The sequence below is a fragment of the Sardina pilchardus genome, chromosome 18 (genome assembly GCF_963854185.1).
Source record: "Sardina pilchardus chromosome 18, fSarPil1.1, whole genome shotgun sequence".
Lineage (NCBI taxonomy): Eukaryota > Metazoa > Chordata > Actinopteri > Clupeiformes > Clupeidae > Sardina > Sardina pilchardus.
This window is the reverse complement of record NC_085011.1, coordinates 26,520,225-26,529,579: the sequence shown is the minus strand read 5'-3', so window position 1 is coordinate 26,529,579 and position 9,355 is coordinate 26,520,225. Positions and strand designations below refer to the sequence as shown.

Below are 9,355 nucleotides of genomic sequence, written 5' to 3'. Positions count from 1 at the left end.
CGCCTGCTCTGCTGATGTTTTGATCTGACTATTCGTTTATTATAGGAAAAAAGACACCGTAGACAAGAAAGTATTACCGCATTCAAATAATTAGCTGACACATATCCCAGCAAACACACTAACGTGGCCATCACGTGGCCGCAACGTGATTTTCCGACCAAGGTTTACGTTGCCGCCACGTTATTTACAAACATTACCACACCGTATCGGCAACCTTCCTGCAACATTGCCGCCACGTTATTTTCCGACGTGGCCGCCACCGGAAAAGTGAAAGACGCTATCATGTTGCCGCCACGTTATTTACAAACATTACCACACCGTATCGGCGACTTGGCGGCAACCTTCCTGCAACATTATCGCCACGTTATTGCCACATAACGGCAACATTGTAACAGCTACAGGCGGATCTGCAGATGCAGTCCTCATTTGCCCACTCAGTTGGTTTTAAAGGGAGACTGGCATCTATTTCAACTTAATAAACCCGTTTAGAAATCATTTGGATGAAGCAACCTACCTTTCCAACGTTGGGCCAACCATTTCATTACATGGCCAACAGACTTGCCAACCTAAAAAAATGCCATACCAACCTTTTGCCAACTTAAATAAATAAACTTAAAAAAAAAACTAAAAAAAAAAACACTTCTGTTTTCAACCACTTATACTGTCAGCAGACCTTCTAACAAATGTAAAAATATAGCCAACCATCTGCCAACTACCAATCCTCTGTGAAGTTAACTTAAATAGGCTTTACCTTACCAGAATTTTTAAGATTGTGACAATGCAATTCAACAATGAATAGGCCATAAGAGACGGCACAACAGACAAACTGAATTAGTTATAAAAATGAACCATTTATTGGTCATTAAATGATCAGTTCCAACTTCTGTATTGCAACTTAATGCAGTTATGTGTTGGGGTGCTGTTGTCTTCAAAAGAGTTGTTGTATTCTCCTGTATAAAAGCAAACAAACAACAAAACACAATGGAACTTTTTAGAACATTCAAGAAGTGTCGTTCTATTTTAATTACACAACCCTAAACAGGACAAGTTGGGTAAGGGAGGTGCTGGGGTTTTGTGTAAAATGCATATAAAAACAGCAAACAGAAAAAAACTGCAACTGCATCTGCAAAAAGGATATCAAATGTTGAAAATTACACATTTGACTATTGACTATTGACTATTTCATTGTACATTTTGATGTCCATTTTGAATTTGATGCCATCAATACATTTTTAAAAAATTCTCCATGCAGTGAAAATAAAGCTGTTTACCTAGTGAAGACGAAATATATCTCTGTTTAATTGTGGGTTAGACAGAGGAAGAAAAAACGTTACTGGAAGACACGTACATTCACTTTCACAACTGCTGAAGTCTGGAGAAGGGGGCGGCAATGGCATCAACTTTTCTGTGTTAAAATATATACAAGTTGTAATTATTAAAATGTAAATATTAATCAAAACTACCATTTGTAAAGATATTTAATCAAACATCACCATACTTGTTAAAAGCTGTGTACCTTTTTCTGCTCTTTTCTTTCTTCCCCCATCTCCACTACATTTAGGCAGTTCTTTATCTTTTCCTCTGCTCCCACCACTAGTTCCTTGTTTTTTGGCAGCATCTATCAGCATGAAATTAAACACAATCAAACAGAGAAAGACTTAGCAAACAGATCATTTGAGGTTTATTTTGTGGAACTCTGTATGATTAGTTGATTAACTGGCATTATTCCACTGACTTACATTGTATTTCATATTTGATAGAGCTGGAGTTCTCTTTCTGAATCAGACAAACATAAGAAGCAACATGTATGCATTATAACTGCACAGAATTAAACATATAAAAAGACAGATTATCTCTTCTTTTATTGTCTTTATCATGACATAACTCTTTAAGCCTTTTGTTGGATCCATTCCGACTTTTTTTTTTTTTTTTTAAATCTGTTGCTGGCATTAAATTCAAAATTTGCTTGAAATTAACATTTGACATTTTACTCATTTGATTGGTTGTCTATGTCCTCTTTGCAGCTAAATATGGGTTGACAAGATTTTAAAATTATTACATTCTGTTTTTATTTTGCATTTTACATTTCCCAAGTTCTTTGTATTATTATTATTTGATGGTTTTACGTCAAAGCACATTAGATATTAAGGCTAATTGGTAGAAGTTGTTGAGTTAATTCCTTTTATAGACTAAAAAGGTCATTACTAAAAGCTCGAAGTAAACAATTGTAAAAGATTTGGAATAGTTCTATGTACCATTTTCTCCAGGATCTGGGACTGTCACTGCAGGTGTTGATAATGGAAATGGGGGTGTGGCTGGCAAGGTCTGTTTTTTTGCTCCATTACTGCAGAATCTGTTTTTGGGTCTTTCCATTGTCTCTGAATATGGAACAGTAAGACACAGAATCAGTACACGATATTTCAAAGTCTTGATCACTCTATGTTTTCATCTGTGCTGTTTATCTGTGTGGAGCCTGCTTGTTGAGGCCTGCACTGGAGGTCTTCCTGAGACTGCAGATGTAGGGGCTGATGTAAGCCTAAATTCAACATATTTTGACGATAATCTGTTGGGACAAATGAAATGCAATCAAATTCTTAAAAGTGCAGTGAACGCCAGTTGCAAATAAGCCAAACACAGTACGCTATAAAAGGAGAACAGAGGAAACATAGCCTACTCTTTTCCGCACTGTCCTCGTCTGTCGACTCCAAACTGGAGCCTTTGCAGAACTTCACAAGCCTCCTTCAAGCCTTTTCATAGGAATCTAAATACAAAAACAAACAACATAATTAAACCTACTTTCTGAACATCTAAAAAGAACTGCTTAACTCACAAGGAGCATGTTTAATGTTGAGCATTATATTCACATAGACTTCTCTATAAGATATTTCTTCTTAATATTGTGGAACTTCCTTAATAACTTACCATACTCAGCCACCCATTCAGTTGAGCATCATGGGCTTTAATGGCAATTACATCCACACACATAAGTTAAGCTTACCATATTCATTCACAAATGTTTCCAGGAACAGATTGACATTCTCTGGGTTTTTTTATATCCAAGATATAAAGCGATAACGAATGGTTGCATGAGATTCAGCATGCGTTAACCTCACTGCCCTCCGCTATTCCTGACGTTTTGTGTTCTGTCTGAATAAGTGTTGTTTGCAGACATAGTGTTTTATGTATCCCAAGTAGGCAGCCAAACAAATAAATAACAGTTAACGTTAATTACAGTTACTACAGCTGATTTCGATTCTGCATCGTTTACTGCTACCTATGGCTATGTGAGATGGCTAACGTTAACTGTTAGCAGCTAGCAGGCTAGCTATGCTGGCTTGCCTAAATTATAACGCTAAATTTACATCAGAGTGCTAACGTGAAGCCATATAACAATGCCTTACTAGATAACAAATTGATTATATATACATTTGTATATATAATCAATATATATATCAGCAGCCATGTTATTGTATGGCAAAAACAGATATAAATACACCTTACATTTCTTTTAAAACATATGGACAGACTCTTATGTCTAGTATACCGTGGCCCAACTGAACCCCCCATCCACCATCTATTTAATTATTTTACTACTGTAGAATTCTGTAATGACATCCTCATAGAAGCACTGACCTGCCATAGGAGATAGCTCCCATGAACAGATAGTAACTAGATTTTAACTTCTTATGACATACCAAATACTTAAAAAAAATACAAGACCCAGTCCCAATTCTGTCTACAAATTGTCTTTTACTCTGTGAAAACACATTTTCCATTACATTAGCATTAGTTTTGCTGATCACAAAATTATTGCAATTGTGCTGAGGTGCAAATTCATGTTGAGTCATGAAATAACTTATATCAATATCAGCATGATATGAAATGTGACAAGCACCTCCTAAGGCTTTAGGTTATATATTGCATTATACCACCATTATACTGTAGCAGTCTTTGAATAAAACCCTCAGCCGACACCACTTGCAAAAATGACCACTATAACACTGATACAACATTACATTCATTATACAGTACATAGTTTATTAATTGTTTGTTTTACATTGTTTTTTCCCCTCTTCTACAGTCTTTTACATGTACCACAGATGGACAGCTTTGTACAAAATAAACTGACAGAATGGCAACTTTGTGAGCTGATAGAGAATTTTGCAGGTAAGCATTTTATTGGTGAACATTGTGACCGTGCAGAATACTTTTTGTTGAATTACTTTTACAACACATTAAACATGCAAGTAAAATAATATGATGCCCAGATAGCATATGCAAAGAATATAAAAATCATATGATCGTATTTTCCTGTTATCTGTTGCAGATGAGGTGATAGATGAGGAAAGTTTTCTTCTGCTAGATGAGGGCACCTCATCGCCAGACCCTTGTAGTTCCGCCATGCTCCACCAGAGGCTTTTCCCTGAGCTCCACACAAGGGTCTGGACGCGAGGGCAATCCAAACTCGTTGCAGTGATCAAAAAATGAGCAACCAATCAGGAGCGCCGAAGCGAGTGTTTGATTCACAACAATGGCGGCACGCAGCGAGGAGTCTTTTGCTGACATTGATTCTGCTATTTTTGTTTTGTCGAATCTATCGAGTATTCATTCTTTAAAAGATTAACAGAGAATAGTTTTGAAGACATTTTTTTGGTGGCAAGGATGTTTTTACTCTTCTTCCGACCGGGTTTGGCAAGAGCTTGAAGAAGCCTAGCACGTCATTCAAGATACAGTTTTTCTCAAATGCTAAAACACATTTCACAAACGTTTCCCCCATGTTCCCCAATGTCTAAACACAATACCCTTTTCTAAAGCTACATAAGCACAACCACACCTTCTCACTTCAAAACTCAAACTTTCACACCAAAAGAGCAGCTCGAAGCTTTCAAAAATGTAAACACTATACACATTAGTGATGCGCGGGTGGGCTTTTTTTTAAAACCCGCCCCAACCCGACTTTTCAGGAGATCCAAACCGCCCCGCCCAATCCGCAAAAATATGTTCGAATTGTGACCCAGATCCGACCCGACCCGCGGAAAGGAAAAAACGCATTTAACGTCTTTTCTAGCCTAATTAGCCCACATGAGGACAACAGCGGGTTACAATGATCGGTCATTTTGACAATCTGCGCTCCTCCACACCATTCATAATCTGCAGCCTAGACATAGCTAGTGTTAAATCTCATCTTCATAACAAGTTTCCATTCATATTTCCCCTTGCAACTTCATAGGCTAGCCTACTTTTGCGTTTAACACTGCCAAGCATTTAACAAGCACAGCTGTTTATTCGTGTAGCCTATGACAGAAGCGAGGTGTTCTCGCATTGTGCACAACCTTCGATATCCCAGATCATTAGGCTCCATGTCCATAAAGTAGCGAATGCGCGATTGACTTTTTCAGTCAGTCACGCATGGCGCAATTGGGTGCTGAATTTAGGAGAAATTATGTTTTGCGCTCGACCACACCTCCTGTATTGCAGGCGCATCGCCACCTAATATGTCGGAAGTTAACAAGTGAGAAATGTGCATTTTTACTTTTTTGACCCGACCCACCCGCAATATTTAGAAAAAACTATTAGGCCTACCCAAATCCGCCCGACCCGCGGGTAAACCCGCGGATATCCGCGGGTAATGGGCTGAACCGCGCATCACTAATACACATCATTACACACTTCAGCAAAACAATTGAAAACACAATGCTCAATTTGTGAGAAGGTTCTTTGTTTCATAACTGCCAATGCATAGAGTAACGGATCTTCTTAGATCTCTGCAGAGGATTAGGCATTTGAAGAGTTATTTTTCAAAACGCTATATCCACCATTTTACTAATGAATTTTCATAAATATATTTTTCACATTTTGTTTTTCAAGTAATCTCAGTGAAACTGTATTGGGTTATGTTTAGTTACAGTAATTTATCTTTACTCAATAAAAACAACAACTGCATTTTTATTACCTGAAACACACAATTACTGTAAATACAGTAACATGATTTGTTACAGTACAGTAATGTCTATAAAATGGATTTATAGCGTTTTGGAAAAGAGCTCTTCATTTAGAGTTGTGAGTTTCATATCAAGAGTACAAAAATTCTCCAAGTACTAGCCTGGCAAGCCAAACTACACAAAAAAGTATAGGCAAAAATATTTTTGGCCACTAGGGTGCGTCTAGATTTCTAGGCTATCCAAGTACACTACTGTAACACAACTCAATGCAAAAACCAGAATCTATTGCACACAACAGTACTCTTGAAAACGTGATCAGGGTGTGAAATTCTTTTATTTTCTTCGTTTCGTTTCGTTTCTTCAAGATTCTTTTACTTTCTTCACACACAGACACACACCACAGTCACTGTGCGCATTAGCAACAAGTGTCTTCATTTTTGAGTCGTTGTGTGTAATGAATGACGCCAGGTATGCTCATTGTGTTCAGTTATTGCTGACTGTGGCAAGCATTTTGCATCACATGAGCTTTCATTTGAGAATATGTTTTGCAACATGTGTTTTAGCAAGGAAAAATGTGCTTAGATTTATGAGAACGGAGGATTGTGTTTTGAGAATTGTGTCTTCATGTGAAATGTGTTTATGGTATTGAAAAATTGTGGCTAGATTTAGTAAATGTGTTTAGACAACTGGTCATTTGGTTTAGAGGATTGGCTTTTGTGTTTTAGCATTTGAGAAAAACTGTAACAGGCAAGTGGTTTATCAAATCACATGCGAGGATGTTTTACAAGGACCCGCCTTCATAAATACATCTCCTATCGAGAAGTCCCAGATCCTTGTGTGAAGCAGACAGCGAACCATTCAGGTTCAGGTTAACCATTGCAAGCCTTATCCCCAAAATTGGCATCAGACTTAAATTTCTGAAACATTACAGAGAATTTGTAAGTAACTAATGACAGAACAGAAAAAAAACCTTTACTGAGAAAAGGGCAAAATGGCATATGTCTGCTTTCGCTGCAAAAAAACAAACAAATTTCAGGTGGTGTAAGGGGTCTCTTTCGTCATTTACGTGGGATTCACGGTGTAAATGCTTCCTCTGAATATTTTCAGTGTTGTGAAATTGGCTGTGGAAGAACCTTTCCCCATATCAGATATTTTAGAAGGCACATCCTTACACATGATATTCCCCATACTAATGAGTGCCCTTGTGGGATAGCAGCTCCTAGTCCACATACTGATGAGTGCCCTAGTGGGATAGCATATGATGCACTACAACCACTGCATGATGGTGTAGATGAATCTACAGATAATGAAGACTGGGATGATAATGAGGCCATCAAAGAAAGGGTAGCTTTGTTTTTAGCCAGCCTCAAGTCAACATCTACCAATACCTTATCTACAGTAAACAAGCATATGCACCACACATCTGATTTAATCAGGGACCTTGTAGTCAGACTAGAGAGAAAAACAATGTCCCTGTTTAACAAACTTGGCCATGGCCAACACCCTGAAGTGGAGAAGGTTAGGCAGGACTTTGTGGATACAGCTGAGCCCTTTAGGGGTCATCATATGTCCAACAACTGGACTCTGGTGTGGTCAGGCAGGTGTCCGTACAAGACACCTACCAACGTATCCCTCTTAGGCCACTGTTGACAAAGATTCTTAGCACACCTGGAACGTTAGAGTCTATAATTGCTTGGCAACAGAGAACAAGTGATGCCCTACAGGACCTATATGATGGAGATTCGTGTAAAACCCATCCTCTCTTTTCAAGAGAGTTCTCCATCCCCCTAATGCTCTATGGAGATGACTGTGAAACAGTGAACCCATTAGGATCAAAGACGGGTATTCACAAATTGGGTTTACTATACAGTACTTCGCCGTCAAGAGTCTACCATCTGACCTGGGGCCTCATGTACAAAGCTTGCGTACGCACAAAAATGCTGCGTACGCTAAAGCCCAACGCCCACCAGGTGCGCCGTTCAGCGGCGAGCCAAAAAGTGTTCTTTAATGAACATTCTTAAAGTAAACATTCTACAGAAGACGAAGTCAGAGAAGTGAAGCAGGAACACTGACGATGGGTGAGTGAACAGACACTACATTTACCTTTTAAAATATCTATCTTGAGTAATCAGTTTTCAGTAAGTAATGACATACAAACGTTTCGTTTTTACCCAGTTTCAGAGTTATTCATGATTGTCTGGTAGCATAGTTTAAGCTATTTAAACTAGCTTACTAGCTGATTGACACTTACATATTAGCCTAGTCAATAGTTTTAACTCCGTCATCACACCTCATAAAAATCATCTGTACAGGCTAATTAACGCCATTTTTTGCAGAACCATTATTTGTGATAGCCTAGTCCTAAACTGTCCAGGAAGGACACATTTTGCGAAGTTAACGTTAACGTTACGGTTGGACCAAAATAACCTCAGCTCGAGCTTGGTTGGTAACGTTCGTTAGCAATCTTTATTTCTCACGTCGTTGGTCAAGGTAGGCTACTTAAAATCTAGGATGTGAAAAACACTTGGACACAATTAAAACAGTATGTAGATAATAAATAAACGTTTATTTTAACGTTTAATTTGATGTTTTTAGAACTGGATAGGAGGAGAGCTGCTGCCTTGCTGCTGCTAAGGCGGAGGGTCCAGCAGCCCCGACCACGACTATGGGTACACCCCATCAACAGAAGGAGAGAGGAGCAAGGGGCTTTTCAGAACCTGGTCCAGGAGCTCCGCTTGGATTCTGAAAGGCATAGGAAATACTTTCGTATGAGTGCAACGGAGATGGAGGAACTGCTGAACATTGTTGGGCCAGATCTAACAAGGATGACCACCAACTACAGGAAAGCTGTCTCCCCAAAAGAGATATTGGCTGTTACATTAAGGTAAAGGGTCAATATGTTTAACTACACTATGCATTATATAGGGTCATTACGTTTATTAACATTATAATACATGGTTATGATTATACCTTTCATTGCTCATTGAACGCTCGTCCATGACTGTCAGTCCATTGGGGTGTCACATAATTCTGATAGAAGTTAGGCCACATGTGTGATGTAGGTGGTGGAAGTTCACTGTAGTGAGGGGTCTGATGGGGACGTTGGACTTGAGAATTTTGTAGGTCATCTACAGTAAGTACTCCAAAAAATGCACTTTGGCTTTTGTCTGATTTTGAGGATTTAACCTTTGAAATTGAGGGGCTAAACTGAGTAAGAATAACTCTATGTCAGACTTTGGAGGGGGTGGAGATGAAATAATAGCAAGCAGTTTTTCATTTACTTCTGAGTTGGGGCTTTTTGAACTAGTTCTTTTCTTTGTTTTTCTGGGATTAGTAGGAATGGTCTCTTCTGTTGCCTCTGTGAAGGATGATTCAGATGTTGTTTCTGTTTCTGTTGTTTCTGGCTGGCAGTT

At 38.6% G+C, this 9,355-nt stretch overlaps 1 long non-coding RNA gene across 1 annotated transcript; it reads right to left on the bottom strand.

Moving 5' to 3' along the window:
• Positions 1-914: 914 nt before the first annotated feature.
• LOC134063944 (uncharacterized) lies at positions 915-1,590 on the bottom strand. The gene is made up of 3 exons (XR_009936219.1): positions 1,517-1,590; positions 1,349-1,405; positions 915-950 (listed from the first exon to the last, which is right to left on the bottom strand). It is a non-coding gene; the product is annotated as an uncharacterized LOC134063944 (long non-coding RNA).
• Between the last annotated feature and the right edge of the window lie 7,765 nt (positions 1,591-9,355).